This window comes from Gossypium arboreum, chromosome 8 (genome assembly GCF_025698485.1).
Source record: "Gossypium arboreum isolate Shixiya-1 chromosome 8, ASM2569848v2, whole genome shotgun sequence".
NCBI classification, from domain to species: Eukaryota; Viridiplantae; Streptophyta; class Magnoliopsida; order Malvales; family Malvaceae; genus Gossypium; species Gossypium arboreum.
Window position 1 is genome coordinate 97,737,739 of NC_069077.1, and position 15,571 is coordinate 97,753,309.

A 15,571-nucleotide genomic window follows, 5' to 3' on the forward strand; every position below is an offset into this window, starting at 1 on the left:
TCGAGTTTCAAATCGATGATGACTATTGTTTGAGGTTCAAAAGTCGTCGTGTGTTCCAAAGAATTCGGAACTCATTTCGATAATTCTGAATGAAGCCCATTGTAGCCGAATGGCAATCCACCCGGGGAGTACGAAGATGTACAATGATTTGAAACGTCGGTTTTGGTGGCATGGTATGAAGCGAGACATCTCCGACTTTGTTTCGAGATGTTTAATATGTCAACAAGTGAAAGCGGAACATCAGGTGCCTTCAGATTACTTCACCAATCACGATACCCAGTGGAAATGGGATCGAGTCACAATGGACTTTGTATCCGGACCGCCATTGTCGCAAGTAAGAAGGATGCGGTTTGGGTCGTGGTAGATCGATTGACTAAGTCGCCCACTTTGTCCCCATACGCACGGATTTTCAATGGACAAATTAGCTGAATTGTACGCTTCTCGATTGTGAGATTACACGGGTGCCTATTTCCATCGTGGTCGGATAGAGATCCGAGATTTACCTCGCGATTTTGGAAAAAGTTGCAAGAAGCTTTGGGTACCAAGTTGCATTTCAAGACCGCCTTTCACCCCAAACCGATGGTCAATCCGAGCGGATAATTCAGATACTTGAGGATATGTTAAGATGTTGCGTCCTCGAGTTTAGTGGTTCATGGGAACGGTATTTGCCGTTGATTGAATTCGCTTACAACAACAAACTTTCAATCAAGTATTAAGATGGCACCTACGAGGCCTTGTACGGTCGTAAATGCCGTACACCATTGTTTTGGACCGAGCTCGGTGAAAGCAAGATTTTCGGTGGATTTGATTAGGGATGCTGAATGAAAGTGAAAGTAATCCGTGAAAGTCTCAAGATAGCCTCCGATCGTCGAAGAAGTCGACGCGGACTGAAGCGTAAGGATATCGAGTATCGTGGGTGATAAAGTGTTTCTTAAGGTATCGCTTGGAAAAAGATACTCGATTCTACCGTAAGGGCAAGTTGAGCCCGAGGTTCGTTGGGCCATATGAGATATCCGAGCGAGTCGATCCGGTGGCATATCGTTTGATTTTGCCCCCGAACTCGAAAAGGTTCACGATGTCTTTCACGCTTCGATGCTTCGACGCTATAGATCCGATCCATCGCACGTGATTAGTCCATCGAAATTGAAATTCAAGCTAATATGAGTTATGAGGAAGAACCGATTCGTATCCTATCACGAGAAGTGAAAGAGTTGTGAAACAAGCGGGTTCCGCTAGTAAAAGTGTTATGGCTCAAGCACGGATAGAAGAAGCTACTTGGGAGACCGAGAACTCTATGAAAGAGCGATATCCAAACCTATTTACCGGTAAGATTTTCGGGACGAAAATTTCTTAAGTGGGGAGAGTTGTGACAGCCCAAAATTGACCCTAGTCGGAAGGTGGTCTCGGGACCACAAAACCGAGGCATAAAAATAATTAAAATGTATTTTGATGCCTATAATATGTGTGTGCTCATGTATGACATTTTATGATGATTGATTTAGTGTTATAAGGGTGAATTCCACAAGAAAGGACTTAGTAATGAACTTTGAAAGTATGATAGGAAATGTGTGATGACTAATTAAAGCATGCATGCAAAATAATGGACTTGCATGTCAAATTCCCCTTTTATAGGTGGTGGCCGGCCATGACAAGGAAGATGGGCTAAACATGTCATGAAACATGTTTTGTTGGTGCATTAGGGTGAAATAATAAACAAAGGTGTATGGGTGATAAAAAATGAAAAAAATGTGTGTGAGTGTGGTAATCCCCCCATTGCCGTGAGTTGTAGAGAAGGAAAGAAAAATTTTGTTCATCCTTTCTTTGAGCCAAAACTAAGGAAGAAGGAGGATTTTGCTTCATGCTTGGTTTGGAAGAGATCTAGAAGGAGATTTGGCTAAGTTTGCATCAAGATTAAGGTATGTATGAGGTTGTGTTAGGAGTTTCATGCATGTTTTGGTTGCTAACTTGATGTGCATGTTAGCCATGGCTCAAATCTTTGTTAAGCCATGGAAATGGTATTTGGCCAAAGTTGTTATGGTGATAAAGCCATTGCATGCTAAGTGTGAAGCTTGATTATGATGCATGCAATGATGGATTGTCTACTCTTGAGTAAGATTTTGAGCTTTCTTTTGTTTTATCATGATTGAAGTTGAAAAGGAGCATGATTGTCATATTCGCCATGATGCATTCATGAGCATGGTTCATGCTTCTTGCATGTTAGTTAAAATTTGTGTTTTGGATGGCTATGGACACCTTGAAATTCGCCATGCTCATATATGTATATATATGTTTGCACATGATGTTTTGGTTATGAAGGAAGTGATGAATAAGTTTGTTTAAAGAAGAAGATGTTGAAGAATAATTGTGAAATTGTAAGCACATTCGCCTAGCACACATATGAGTGCTTGATGCTATATTGTAAGTTTTGAGCTACAATATGCAAAGCATTAACTAGTAAAATGCATGCTGTTTTTGTGTGGTATTAAGTGCATAATTGGCCTCAACATGGACAAGTATATTCGGCCTTGGGTAGCCTATTGAAGGCCTTAGCTTTTCCTTGATGCTCGAATAAATTGTATTGAATTGCTTGATGTAGTATAAAATGTGCATGACCATTGTGTATTCAAGCTAAAGGGTGGCCATATGACCATTTAAATTCCTTGTCATATTCGCCATAAGCTAGCACAATGAGGTTTTGATAAATTGAATTTGTTTGAATTAGCTCAAGAGCTAAGAGGGCCACAATTGGACAAGGGAAGGAAAAAGTGATCGAATAGCCGTAAAAGCCGCTCGACAACATCCGAGGTAAGTCCTCAAGAAGTGACCTTACTTGAATTATGTGGAATGAAATATGGATGTATTGATTATTGATTTATGTGTGTATGAGTATTCGAATGATACCCGGCTAAGTCCCGGCGATTATGTTAGTGATTATAATTGTGTTTGAGCCTTAGTAACGAAAATAAATATGTATGTCCAATGATTATTGATGTATCTGCATGAGAAATTGATTGATATCCGGGCTAAGCCCCAAGACAATTATGCTGGAAATTATAACCGGTTAAGACCAAGGCAATTGTGCTAGTGGCTACATCCGGCTAAGACCAAGGCATTCGTGCGAGTCATTCTATCCGGCTAAGACCAAGGCATTTGTGCAAATCGTGATATCCGGGTTAAGTCCGTGAGGCCTTGGTGCGGGTTACCATAACCGGGCTATGTCCCAAGGCGATTGATCGAGTAGCGACATCCGTTAAACTCAAGGTATGTGATTTGAAAATTATAAGCTTGCTGGAAAATTTCAGCTAATGCACTTGTGAAATTTCCCAATGACAAGGTAAGTGCGGTGTGTGCTTTACGCGCTAGGAGTAAGAGCGTGAATATCCGCCCTATGATGGAACAAGTTATCGACCTTAATGAAGCCGTTATTTGTGTATGAACATAAGAGTTGGGATGGTGAAGTAAGTATGATTATGTGAATGTGCATTAATGAAATGATGCATTTAACTATGTGAATGTATTGCTGTAATTAGAGTTGATTATATTCCTTGAGACTTACTAAGCATAAAATGCTTACTCACCGCTTTGGCTCTCGTTTTCTAGATTTCGCTCGATAGCAATCGGATTCGGGATCGTTGAAGTCGAAGTCATCCACACTATCAAGCCCCCATTTTGGTATAAATTCTTGGTTGAACTTGAAATGGCATGTATAGGACTACCCTTGTTGGTTTAAATATGTTATGATGTATATGTGCACGGCCATGCGAAAATGGCTCGTAATAGTGAAGTATCAACTTAAACTATTTGCGGTTTGTATATATATATATGGTGTCATGATGTGACTATGAATTGAAATGGGAATGTTGGTCACATGATCAGCCATTGGCATGGTTAAAATGATCATATGTGGACCTATGTAAGGCAAGACTAGTTGGTTCATGGAGACTACAAAATAGGTAAGACCTACCTTAAAAACAGATGCTGCCAGCTGCAGTAACGTGAATGTGAAAAATCACCAAAATTTGTAGGAATGGTATTAAATAGTGAATCAGCTTTGTAAATGAACATTGATGAGTCTATTTTCATATGGAAGAAACGAAATGGTCATAGGAGTTACATGTTAAGAGATATTAAAGCTATTGTGAGACAGGGCCAGAACGGTTTCTGGGTTCCCTGTCGCAACTTTAAAATTTACTATAAATTATACAGAAATAATTAGGAGACATACCTTATATGTACAGATTCCATTTTGAGTCTAGTTTCATTAGAAACAAACGGCACCAGCATTAAAGCCCTGTACAGAGAGATATTCAAGTTATACCGCGCGAAGGTCAGAGCAGTCGATCCCTGTAACATGGGTGACTTTAACTAATAAACTGTACCAATTGGCCTGACAAAAATTCTAGAAATAAATCCATGGATGGATATATGAGTCTAAATTCAGGAAAATTTACGAAACCAGTTTCCGAGTTTTGAAACTCGAGATATGATTTTTAAGGCGACAGTGACGCAGTTTTTCCAGCCTGACTGGAAATGTCCAATGGATGGGCAAAACAAGTGAACTTGGCTTGCTAACCCCTCGTGTCCGACACCGGCGATGGTCTCGGGTTCGGGGTGTTACATGCAAATCCCTTATTTTTGCATGCATTACCAACTAGTCATCACACATTTCCCCATCATACTTTCAAAGTTTACTACTAGGTCCTTTCTAGTGAAATTCACATTTATAACTCTAAATCGAAACATCAAAAATGTCACACATGAATTAACACATATTATAGGCATCAAAATAAATTATAAATTATTTTTATCCCTCGGTTTTGTGGTCCCGAAACCACATCTCGACTAGGGTCAATTTTGGGCTGTCACACATTTTGTCTAACAGCATTGTTTGAATTCCCTGTACCTTGATTATTGCAACCAAAGTTTGGATGTTGCTTCACCCTAGATTGTAAGTGTTATAATAGGCATTGTTATTTCGGTTGAAATTACCCATGTAGTATATAGATGCTAGGTTTTATGGTCATTCATCAAACACATGGTCTTAACCACAATAAACACAATATAGCTCAGTTGATTTCATCTCCTGGACTACAGTTGGCCTCTTCATTGTCTTGATCATGTTAGCTAAAGAGGATACCTAGTTTGCCAGTAAAGTGATTGCATCAAGCTCCATGGTGCCAAAAACTCTCCTCCTAGTCCAAACTCACGTGGTAGGATGTTGATAATTATTGTTTGCAATCCATTCCAAAATCTCATATGCTTCATTATAGGATTTTATCCAAAAAAGTACCATTGGATGATGCATCGACTACCATCATTATATGTGCATTCAGCCCATTGTAAAACATCTCCAACTGAGTCCAGTGTTGGAACCCTTGCATTAGACATTTTCTAAGTAATTCCTTAAATCTTTCTTAGGCTTCATACAAAATTTCATCCTCTGATTGTCAAAAAGATGTTATGTCATTTCTGAGCTTGGCATTCATGTTTGGCGGATTATGTAACAGCCTGTTTTTAGTCAAATCAAAATAGTGGTTTCGAAACCACAAATTTGAGGTCAAAATATTTATTTTATTATTATTTTAATATTTATAGCATGATAATGTGATTGTGTGAAAATTTCATGAAGAAATTTTATCATTTAAATGGTTAATTTAGTAAAAAAGACTAAATTGCGTAAAGTGTAAAACTTATGTTCTATTCCTAAAAGTGTCAAATAGATATAGAACCTTAAAGTTAAGGACCTTAAATAGAAATTAGACCATTATTATGATAGTGGATGATAATGGCATGGCATAAATGAAGTTTTGAATTAATTTAAAGGTTAATTTTGGTATTTGATCATTAAAGGTTATTTTAATTAAAAACAAAACACAAAATTTGGTGGCATTCATCTTCTTAGCTGAATTTAGAAGAAGAAAATAAGACATATTATTTCATCTAGGTTTTGGTCATTTGAAAGCTAAATTGGTAAGTCATTTTGACTCGGTTTTTAATGATTTCTATGTTTTTGAGATCGTTGTAGCTAGCCCGTACCTTAAATTTTTAAATTTTTAAATATTTATCATGTTTCCATTGTTGAATGCTTGAGTAATTTGATGATTTATGATAGCTTTGGAAGGTTTAATGTTAGATTAATAGTTTTTGTAAAGTGATTTTTGACAAAACTATCAAAAAGGGATTAAATTGAGAAAATGTGAAATGTGGTGGTTAAAAAGTGTGAATAAATTGAAAATATGGGCCGCTAGTAACATGTCTTAAATTCGGCAAAGCATGGGTTTGTACTGGATTGCATGAATTTTCAATTTTATGTGATAAGGACTAAATTGTGAAAAATGTGAAAGTTTAGGGGCAAAAGTATAAATGTGCCTTAAAGAGTATTTTGGACTAAATTGAATGAATAGATGATTAAATAAGTTAATTTTGAATATATTTAGATCAAGAAAAGAGAAATACGGACTTGGATCGGGGAAAAGATAAAGTTATCGACTAATCGACTCGATTTACTATTTTCATATCCGATGTAAGTTCGTATATGATAAGCATTGTTACAATTATGCTTTAAATGTTTTGATATTGTATAAATTGTGTTTATGAGCTTATAGTCATGTTTGACGACAATTCAAATATATATATGGCACTTAGTGTGCGATTCAAGAAAGCTTCAGCTATATATGGCATTTAGTGTGTAATTCAAGAAAGCTTCGGCTATATATGACACTTAGTGTGCAATTCGAAATAGCTTTGGCTATATATGGCACTTAGTGTGCGAGACTGAGATAGCTTCGGCTATATAAGGCACTTAGTGTGCAAACTTATAATAGCTTAGGCTATGTATTGGCACTTAGTGTGCAAGATATCAAGTATTCGACAGAGTTTCGAAAAGGTATGAGTTAGTTACGAAATTATATAGGTATGTATATGTAAAGTATGAGATTCAAGAAGAAGAAGTTATGAATTTGCATATAAGCATATGATTAAGCATATAAAAGGTTTGTTGTTTTCATGAAGTATATGTTATATAGTTCAAATTGATGATTTGTGTATTATGATTTGTTGAGTATATTGCATATGAACTTACTACGCTTTATAGCTTACTTTGTTTATTTTTCTATGTTTTCTAGTCTTTCGAAGCTAGCTCAAATTTGGTGATCATCATAGACTTTATCGCACTATCGAACATCTATTTTGGTACTTTTGAAGTTATGTATATATGGTATATGGCATGTATAGGCTTGAGTCATTTTGATTATTTTTGATGAACATGTATTTATAGGCCATTTGAGTTGGCTTGTGATAATGAATTTGTTAATGTATTAAGTTGTGTAAATGGCTTTGTTTTGAGTTAGGTAATTGACTTATATTGAGTGAATGAAGTTGAATTGATAATGCATGTTGGAATGATTTAACCATATGAATTATATATGTGAATTACGTCTAATAAAACAAGTTCAGTTGATAGGTACTTGAATAGGTAAATGAAATTGAATTGTAACACCCCTTACCCTTACTCGAGGCCGGGATAAGGTACGAGGCGTTACCAGACAAACATACAACATTAAACTAAAATACGGGCCATAAAATTTCATTCATATTTCAAAACGTTCATTCACTTACACATAGTCCCTTATTTGAGTCTACGAAGCCCAAAACATACTTTAGAAAGGGTTCGAGACTAAACCGAGAACTTATGAAAATCTTGGAAATTTCATGCTTTAAGGCTCCACATGCCCGTGTCCCAAAGTTGTGTTCCATACACGGCTGAGACACATGGTCGTGTCTCTGCCTGTGTGGAATATACCTAGGCTATTTTCCAAGCTTTGGTTAACCTTAATCTCTTACACACTTATACAAAATCAAAAGCATATAACATGGTATTCATTTAATGATTAAATATTCTCAATTAAACCACAAACATAGCATTTGTATGTCATCATACATGTGTCTCTCATACTCATTTTACCTTGTTTATTATAGTACCACTTATACATTTATATCAAGATTATCATCTTACAAAATATCTTCAGCTTAATCATCAAGCATTCATATTTAAAACTAGATCATATCTTTATAAAATACCACAATTCAGATACGCAAAAGAGCATGTTTGCCTGAAACATTTCAATTCAACTCCATACCCAACAAGCATTACATTGAGACTAGTCATATATCAATATATTTCATTATATCAATATTTCATATACCATAGTTTCCATGTATTCCACATATATTTATTTTCCTCCTCCTCCTCTCCATTCCACATCCTTAATGTATATAGCATTCTTGTAAGTACGATTTCACAATTTACTAATAAATGTTCACATCAAACTGTCCACACGAGTCATAGTCACTTACTTATTTGTAATTCGAGCTATAGTGATCCAAATTAAGATCCGTAAATTTCTCCTAAAACTAGACTCACATATCTTTCCACCATAAAATTTTCATGATTTTTGATTTAGCCAATTAGTACAGTTTATTCATTAAAATTTCCTCTGTTTCACTTTCTGATAGTTCTGACCTCTCTTCACTAAAAATTAATTATCTCACAGTACAGAACTTGGATAATGTTCTTGTTGATTTATATTGAAAATATACTCATTAGGGATTTTAAAAATATAGGTTTAAGTCTCTAATTATTTTTACCCAAAATTTTGTGATTTTCCAAAGTCAGAACAGGGGATCACGTAATCATTCTAAACTAGTCTCACAAAAACATAAATATCTCAAAATATAGAAATCTTTTTCTTGCTCTGTTTCTTTTATATGAAAACAGACTCATTAAGATTTAATTTGATATCTCATTCAGTCTTTGATTCAATTTATACTATTTTTGGTGATTTTTCAAAATCACGTCACTGCTACTGTCCAAAACTGTTTTATTGCTAATTCACTCTTTCACACTTTCTTTGTATTAACCTCATTTTAACATACATATCACAAATCATTTTCACCACATTTCATACATCACAAGTATAGGCCCATGATCACAAGGTCACCATAAAATCATCCTCATGTATAACTTACTTGTTTATAACCTGACCACATCCTGGTCACTTAATGAACACATCATTCACATAATCAAGTTCCTGCACTTATTCATCACAAAACTCACAAAGCAATACAAGAAAGTCTCCCGTTGAACACTTTGGATCAATCCTCGATACTTGGTGGTTTCAGCACATAGCTCCACCCATCATATAGTTCGGCTCTCTTGTCCACATGGTGAACACTCAGTACCACCCATGTGACCTAGCCAATTTATCTTGTAGCACTCTTGTCTACATGGTGTCCTTCACCTGGAACCACGCATGCGACCTAGCTACATATATCCTGTAGCTCTTTTGTCTACATGGTGTACACATAGTATCACCCATGCAACCTAGCTACATCATAATGTCTTGTAGCTCTCTTGTACACATGATGTGCACTCAGCACAATACATGTGACCTAGCTACATACTATCTGTATCATCCAATCTTTCCGAAGGTTCAACCGGGATTTCTCTCTCTTTTCTAACAATTTCACCAGTCAAGTAATTATCCACAAACATATTTCCAATATTATTATAAAATATCATAATACAAGTAATATTGATGTATTACTTACATATAAACTTACATCTCATTTAATATCAAGGCAATTACATTAAATTACACATTGCCTTATTAAAATCATATGAACTTACAATTTCCCATAATATCCATAATCATAGAAATCACATTTATGTATGATAATTCAATGCACTTCATGTACCATAGACATATTTTTAAATCAATTCATAAACTTGGCACCATAATCATTTAATTTAATATAATTCAATTAATTCACTAAATTTAACTTTCAAATATAAATTACAAAGATTATTGTCAGTATTATTATCATACCAACTTACATACTTTCAACACCTCGAAATCATAATGAATATATCAATTTTACATTGAAACATGCATAAATTAATGCTTATTATACATATAAACTTTCTTCGATACTAAACGACCATTTTACCAACTTTCCCAATTTTCGATTTTCTCTCATTCTAGGTTCAAATCTCATTTTTGGGATCTAAAACATCATATTTTACTTATTTAATTAATGTACTATTCAAAACAGTCCTTAACTCAAACTTTGGAAAAATTCCAATTTTGCCCTAAACTTTTGCATATTTACACTTTTGCCCTAGGCTCGAATTAAACTTCATCCCTTATTCTTATGTTTTATAACATGCTGATCATTTTTCCTTCTATGGCAACATCAAATTCTCACTCTAACATATACTTATGACTATTAGGTATTTTTACCGATAAAGCCCTTTTACTCGTTTTCACTCAAAACCGAGTAGCACAAGTTGTCTAACATAATTTAAAACCTCATATTCTATTATAAAACATCAAAATAAACACATTTCACCTATGGGTATTTTTCCAAATATGAACCCTAGCTTAAATTATTGCTAGAATAAGCTTAATCAAATTAAGGATTCCAAAAACGTAAAAAACTTGAAAAGCGGGTTATAACGGACTTACTATTGAGCTTGGAAAGCTTGAAAACCCTAGCCATGGCTTCCCCCATGCTAATTTCGGCTTCCATGAGAAAGATGAGTCAGTTTTGGCTTTATTTTCCCTTTTTATTTCTTTTAATTACCAAATGACCAAAATGCCCTTCCTTACTAAACTTTCAAAAATTCCATCTATGTCCAATTTTTGTCCAACACTTAGAAATTGGTCAAATTTTTATTTAAGACCTCCTAATTAATATTTCAAAGCAATTTCATACTAGAAACTTCTAGAATGCAAGTTTTGCAACTTATTCAATTTAGTCCCTAACTTCAAATTGAGCACTTTATGCATAGAATTTCTACACGAAATTTTCACACAATCATGCAATCATATCATAGACCTCAAAATAATCATAAAATAATTATTTCTATCTCGAATTTTGTGGTCCCGAAACCTCTGTTCCAACTAGACCCAATTTTGGGCTATTACATGAATTGAGTATTGAAATGGTTGAAATGGATACAGTATGATTGTGTACTAGTTGATGACTTTTGGCTGCATATTTGTGTTTTATAATGGTACCAATTGGGCTTGTATAGTTATGTGCAAAATGGGTGGCAAAATGGCTTCGTAAATGGCCTATTTTTGTCCACATGAGCAGAGACACAGGCGTGTGTCTCAACTGTTGCACGGCCGTGTGTCCCCTGGTGTTGAAATTAAAATGAAGTCAGTATGCTCCACGCAGTCTCACACACGGGCGTGTGACCGACTGTGTGATACAAGCCAATATACCCCCTAATTTGGACACAGGTGTATGGCTTGGTCGTGTTGCATAAGTCAGTATGCCCTACAGGTTTGGCACAGCCTAGCACACGGCCTGGCACACAGGCGTGTGGTTGTTTGTGTGATCCAAGTCAGTATGTACCCCCTGTTTTCACACGGCTTGTAACACGGGCGTGTCTGATGGCCGTGTGAGACACAGGGCCTGGCCATACGGGCGTGTGTCCCCTGTTTTTAGAAAATTTTACTAAGTGTTGAAAAACTTCCTGAGTATCTAGTTTAATCCCAAACCAGTTTCAATACATGATTAAGGCCCTGTAGGCTTATATAAGGGATAAATTGATTGAGTTTGAATGATGATTGTAACACCCCTAACCCGTATCCGTCGCCGAACTAGGGTTAAGAGTCATTACCGGACATATCGAAACATTTCACAATCATTTCACAGTCGACACTGACACATTATCATATCATAGTCAAATGTCAACATAAAGTCCTTTTCTTCGGTCAACGAGACCTTAAACATGCATTAGAATAAGGTCGGGAATAAACCGAATACATACAAAATTTTTCTAAAACTTAACAATTTTCTAAGTTACAAAGGTCACACGCTCATGTGAACATGCCATGTGCCTCACACGGCATTAGACACGCCCGTGTGTCTAGGCCATGGCGAAATAGAGCATACATACTGACTTGTCCATATAGCCACAAGACATGCCCGTGTGCTAGGCCACATGAAAATTAAGGAGACTACTGACTTGGGTTACAAGGCCAGTCACACGCCTGTGTGTCTAGCCCGTGCTCAAAACTAACTTAGCCACACGGCTTGACACACACCAGTGTGTGCAACCGTATGGTCTACCCAGGTTCATTTTGAAATGGCCCTCGAGCAACTTCTCACCCTAATTTTGGGTCCTCCCTACAAGATCAAAACCAAATCATTTCATACCAATTTCCAACCAATACATAACCAAAAAATATGTCATTCATGCCATATCATTAATAACCAATTTCATGCTTATATCCATAGCAAAATCATTCCAAATCATTAACCAAAGTCATACCAAAACATATGTTTCATAACCTTAATTTACTACATTCAATCTCATGCCATAATCTTACCAATTCCTCAAATAATTACATACCAAAATCTTACCAAATTGACCAATTCTCTTTGGCCGTCCAATAACACATCATATTAGCAATATTGCATCACATAGTTTATACTCAAAAGTCATTCATAAACACAACCAAAATCAAGCCATATCACATGACTAAATATTCATATCTCAAACACATATCTCAATTTATCTAGACTATACATGCCATACTTTAATATTTACACTTTCAAAAGGTACCAAAGATAAGTTCGATAGTGTGATGATGATCCTTGACAATCCTTGAGCTTCCAGTAGCTTCGATAATTAAAACACAATGCAAACACACACAATGTAAGCTTCCAAAAGCTTAGTAAGCCATATTCAAATAAACTTATCATTTTGAGCATATAAACATCATAAAATACATATATTCCATAGCCAAATACTATTACAAACCACAGAGTTCATATACATTACACATATTCCCATTTCATTGTACATATAGCATAATTTCTCATACTTATATCATATTTCATCACTTGCACATATACTTACTTTTCATTCTCAATCATGATATACATTTCAAATGTACCTGAATTGGATACACATTCACATAGTTATTCATTTCTCAAAGTGCCCATTGAGCCGGTCAGAATCATTAAGGATACTTGGATAGCTCGGAAAGCTAATACAATGCCAACATCCCAGACGTGGTCTTACATGTAATCAAATATTGATGTAACTGTCCCAGATAAGGTCTTACACGAAATCAAATATGATGTTGATGTCCCAGACATGGTTTTACACGTAAATATCAAATCGATGCAAACATCCCAGATGTGGTCTTACACGAAATCACATATCAGAATCCTATGTCATAACATATGTATCCTAACTATTCCTATGGTTCGTACGGGCTTTTGGACATCGTTACATTATCGAAACTTTTTCAATTTCACATATTCAGCTTTTATAACCATTCATCACAATTCAATATCATATAAACATGAATAAATCAATTCAAACACATTCTTTGTATATCAACTTACCTCATATGGAAATGAACAAAAACAAACGACTATTTAAGAACGTTCGACTTTCCCCGATCTAATTCTGTTTTCTTTGATTCTTGATCTAAACACATTCAAATTTGACTTATTCAATCTCACATTCATTCAAATCAATCCATATACACATATTTAGGGCATTTTACAAATTAGCCCTCCTATTTTCACATTTTAACACTTTAGTCCCTAATTCATAAAACACACAATTTCCTTATACCCATACTTTGCCAAATATTCATGAAGATCATATAAACCCATATCTTTCATTTATTTTACATTTTAGTCCCTTAAAATTTGATTCTCACAATTTAGTCCAAAATACTCAAATTCATAAAAAATCCCTATACAAAACATGGTGATCTAACAAATATCTTCCATTACCTATCATCTAACTTCATAAAAATCACATTATCAACAATGGCACAACTCAAAATCATAATCAAATTCAGAAATTGAGACATGGGCTTGATAGAAATTATCAAAAACGGTTAAAAAACCATACCTTAATCATCAATTTCCTTAGCCAAACCATAGGAAGCTTATTTTTTTTCTTTTTCTTTGTATTTTCGGAAAAGATAAATGAAAATAATGTGAATTTTGGCTTTTATTTTTATTAAATGTAACATTAATAACCAAATACCAATTTTGCCCTTAATGAAAACATTAACAAAACATTTAATGGTTGGCCATTTATGTCAATTTCCACTAATCATGGTCTAATATCAATATAAGGACTTCTCCTTTAATATGACATAGCACTTAAGTACTTTTAACAAATAGCTAGCCATTTTTACATTTTACGCGATTAAGTCCTTTGATCAAATCGAGCACACAAACGATAAATTTTTCACATATATCAATTCAGATATTATAAGCACGGAAAATAATATTAAAATATTTTTTGACTTGGATTTGTGGTCCCGAAACCACTGTTCCGACTAGGGTCTAACGAGGCTGTTACAACTCTCCCCCTTAGGGATTTTCGTCCCTGAAAATCTTACTGTTAAACAAATTCAGATATTGCTGTCTTATAGCATCTTTGGGCTCCCACTAGCTTCTTCAACACTGTGTTAGTGCCATATTACTTTTATTAACAAAATTTTTTTATTTTGCAATTCTTTAACCTTGCGAGCTAAAATACGGATTGGTTCCTCTTCCTAAATCATATCGGACTGAATTTCTATCTCGGATAGGGAAATCACATGCGAGGGGTGTGATCTGTATTACTAAAGCATTGATACGTGAAACACATTATGAATCTTTTCTACGTCAGGTGGCAATAACAATCTATATGCAATCGGTCTGATACGCTCTATAATCTCATACGACCAAATGAACCTTGGACTCAATTTTCTTTTACGTCTGAACCGAAGTACTTTTTTCCACGAAGACATTTTCAGAAATACTTTTTCGCCGATCTCAAATTCAATGTCTTTTCATTTCAAATCTACATATGATTTCTGACTATCTGAACCTGCCTTCAAACTTTCTTGGATTGTTTTTACTTTCTATTTAGTCTCTTTAATCAAATCAATTCCATGTATCTTATTTCCACTGAGCTCTGACCAATATAAAGGTATACGACATTTGCAACTATAAAAAGCTTCGTATGGTGCCATTTTAATGCTCGACTGAATACTATTATTATAAGCAAATTCAATCAATGGAAAATACTGTTCCCACGTACCTTCAAACTGAAGAATGCAATATCTCAACATATCTTCTAGAATCTTAATAATCCACTCGGATTGACCATCCATCTGTGGGTGAAAAGTAGTACTGAAATGTAATTTTGTACCTAAAGCCTCTTGTAGTTTCTTCCAAAATCGCGAAGTGAATCCCGGATCTCTATCTGACAAAATAGACAAAGGCACCCCATGCAATCTCACAATATTAGGAACGTATAACTCAACTAATTTATCAAGCGAGTAATCAGATTGTACCTGAATAAAATGAGCTGATTTCGTCAATCGATCAACCACAACCCAAATCCCATCTTTCTTTCTCAGAGATAATGGCAAACCTAAAACAAAATTTGGGTTTAACTTGCTGACAGATCCAACATTTTGAAATAAAGTCAGAAATATCTCTTTTCATTCCAGACCACCAGTAATGCTATTTC

General features: G+C 35.1%; 1 non-coding gene across 1 annotated transcript; it reads left to right on the plus strand.

The window, feature by feature from the left end:
* The first annotated feature begins 5,370 nt into the window (after positions 1-5,370).
* On the plus strand, positions 5,371-5,477 carry LOC128280248 (small nucleolar RNA R71). The gene has a single exon (XR_008270428.1). It is a non-coding gene; the product is annotated as a small nucleolar RNA R71 (small nucleolar RNA).
* Positions 5,478-15,571: the final 10,094 nt, after the last annotated feature.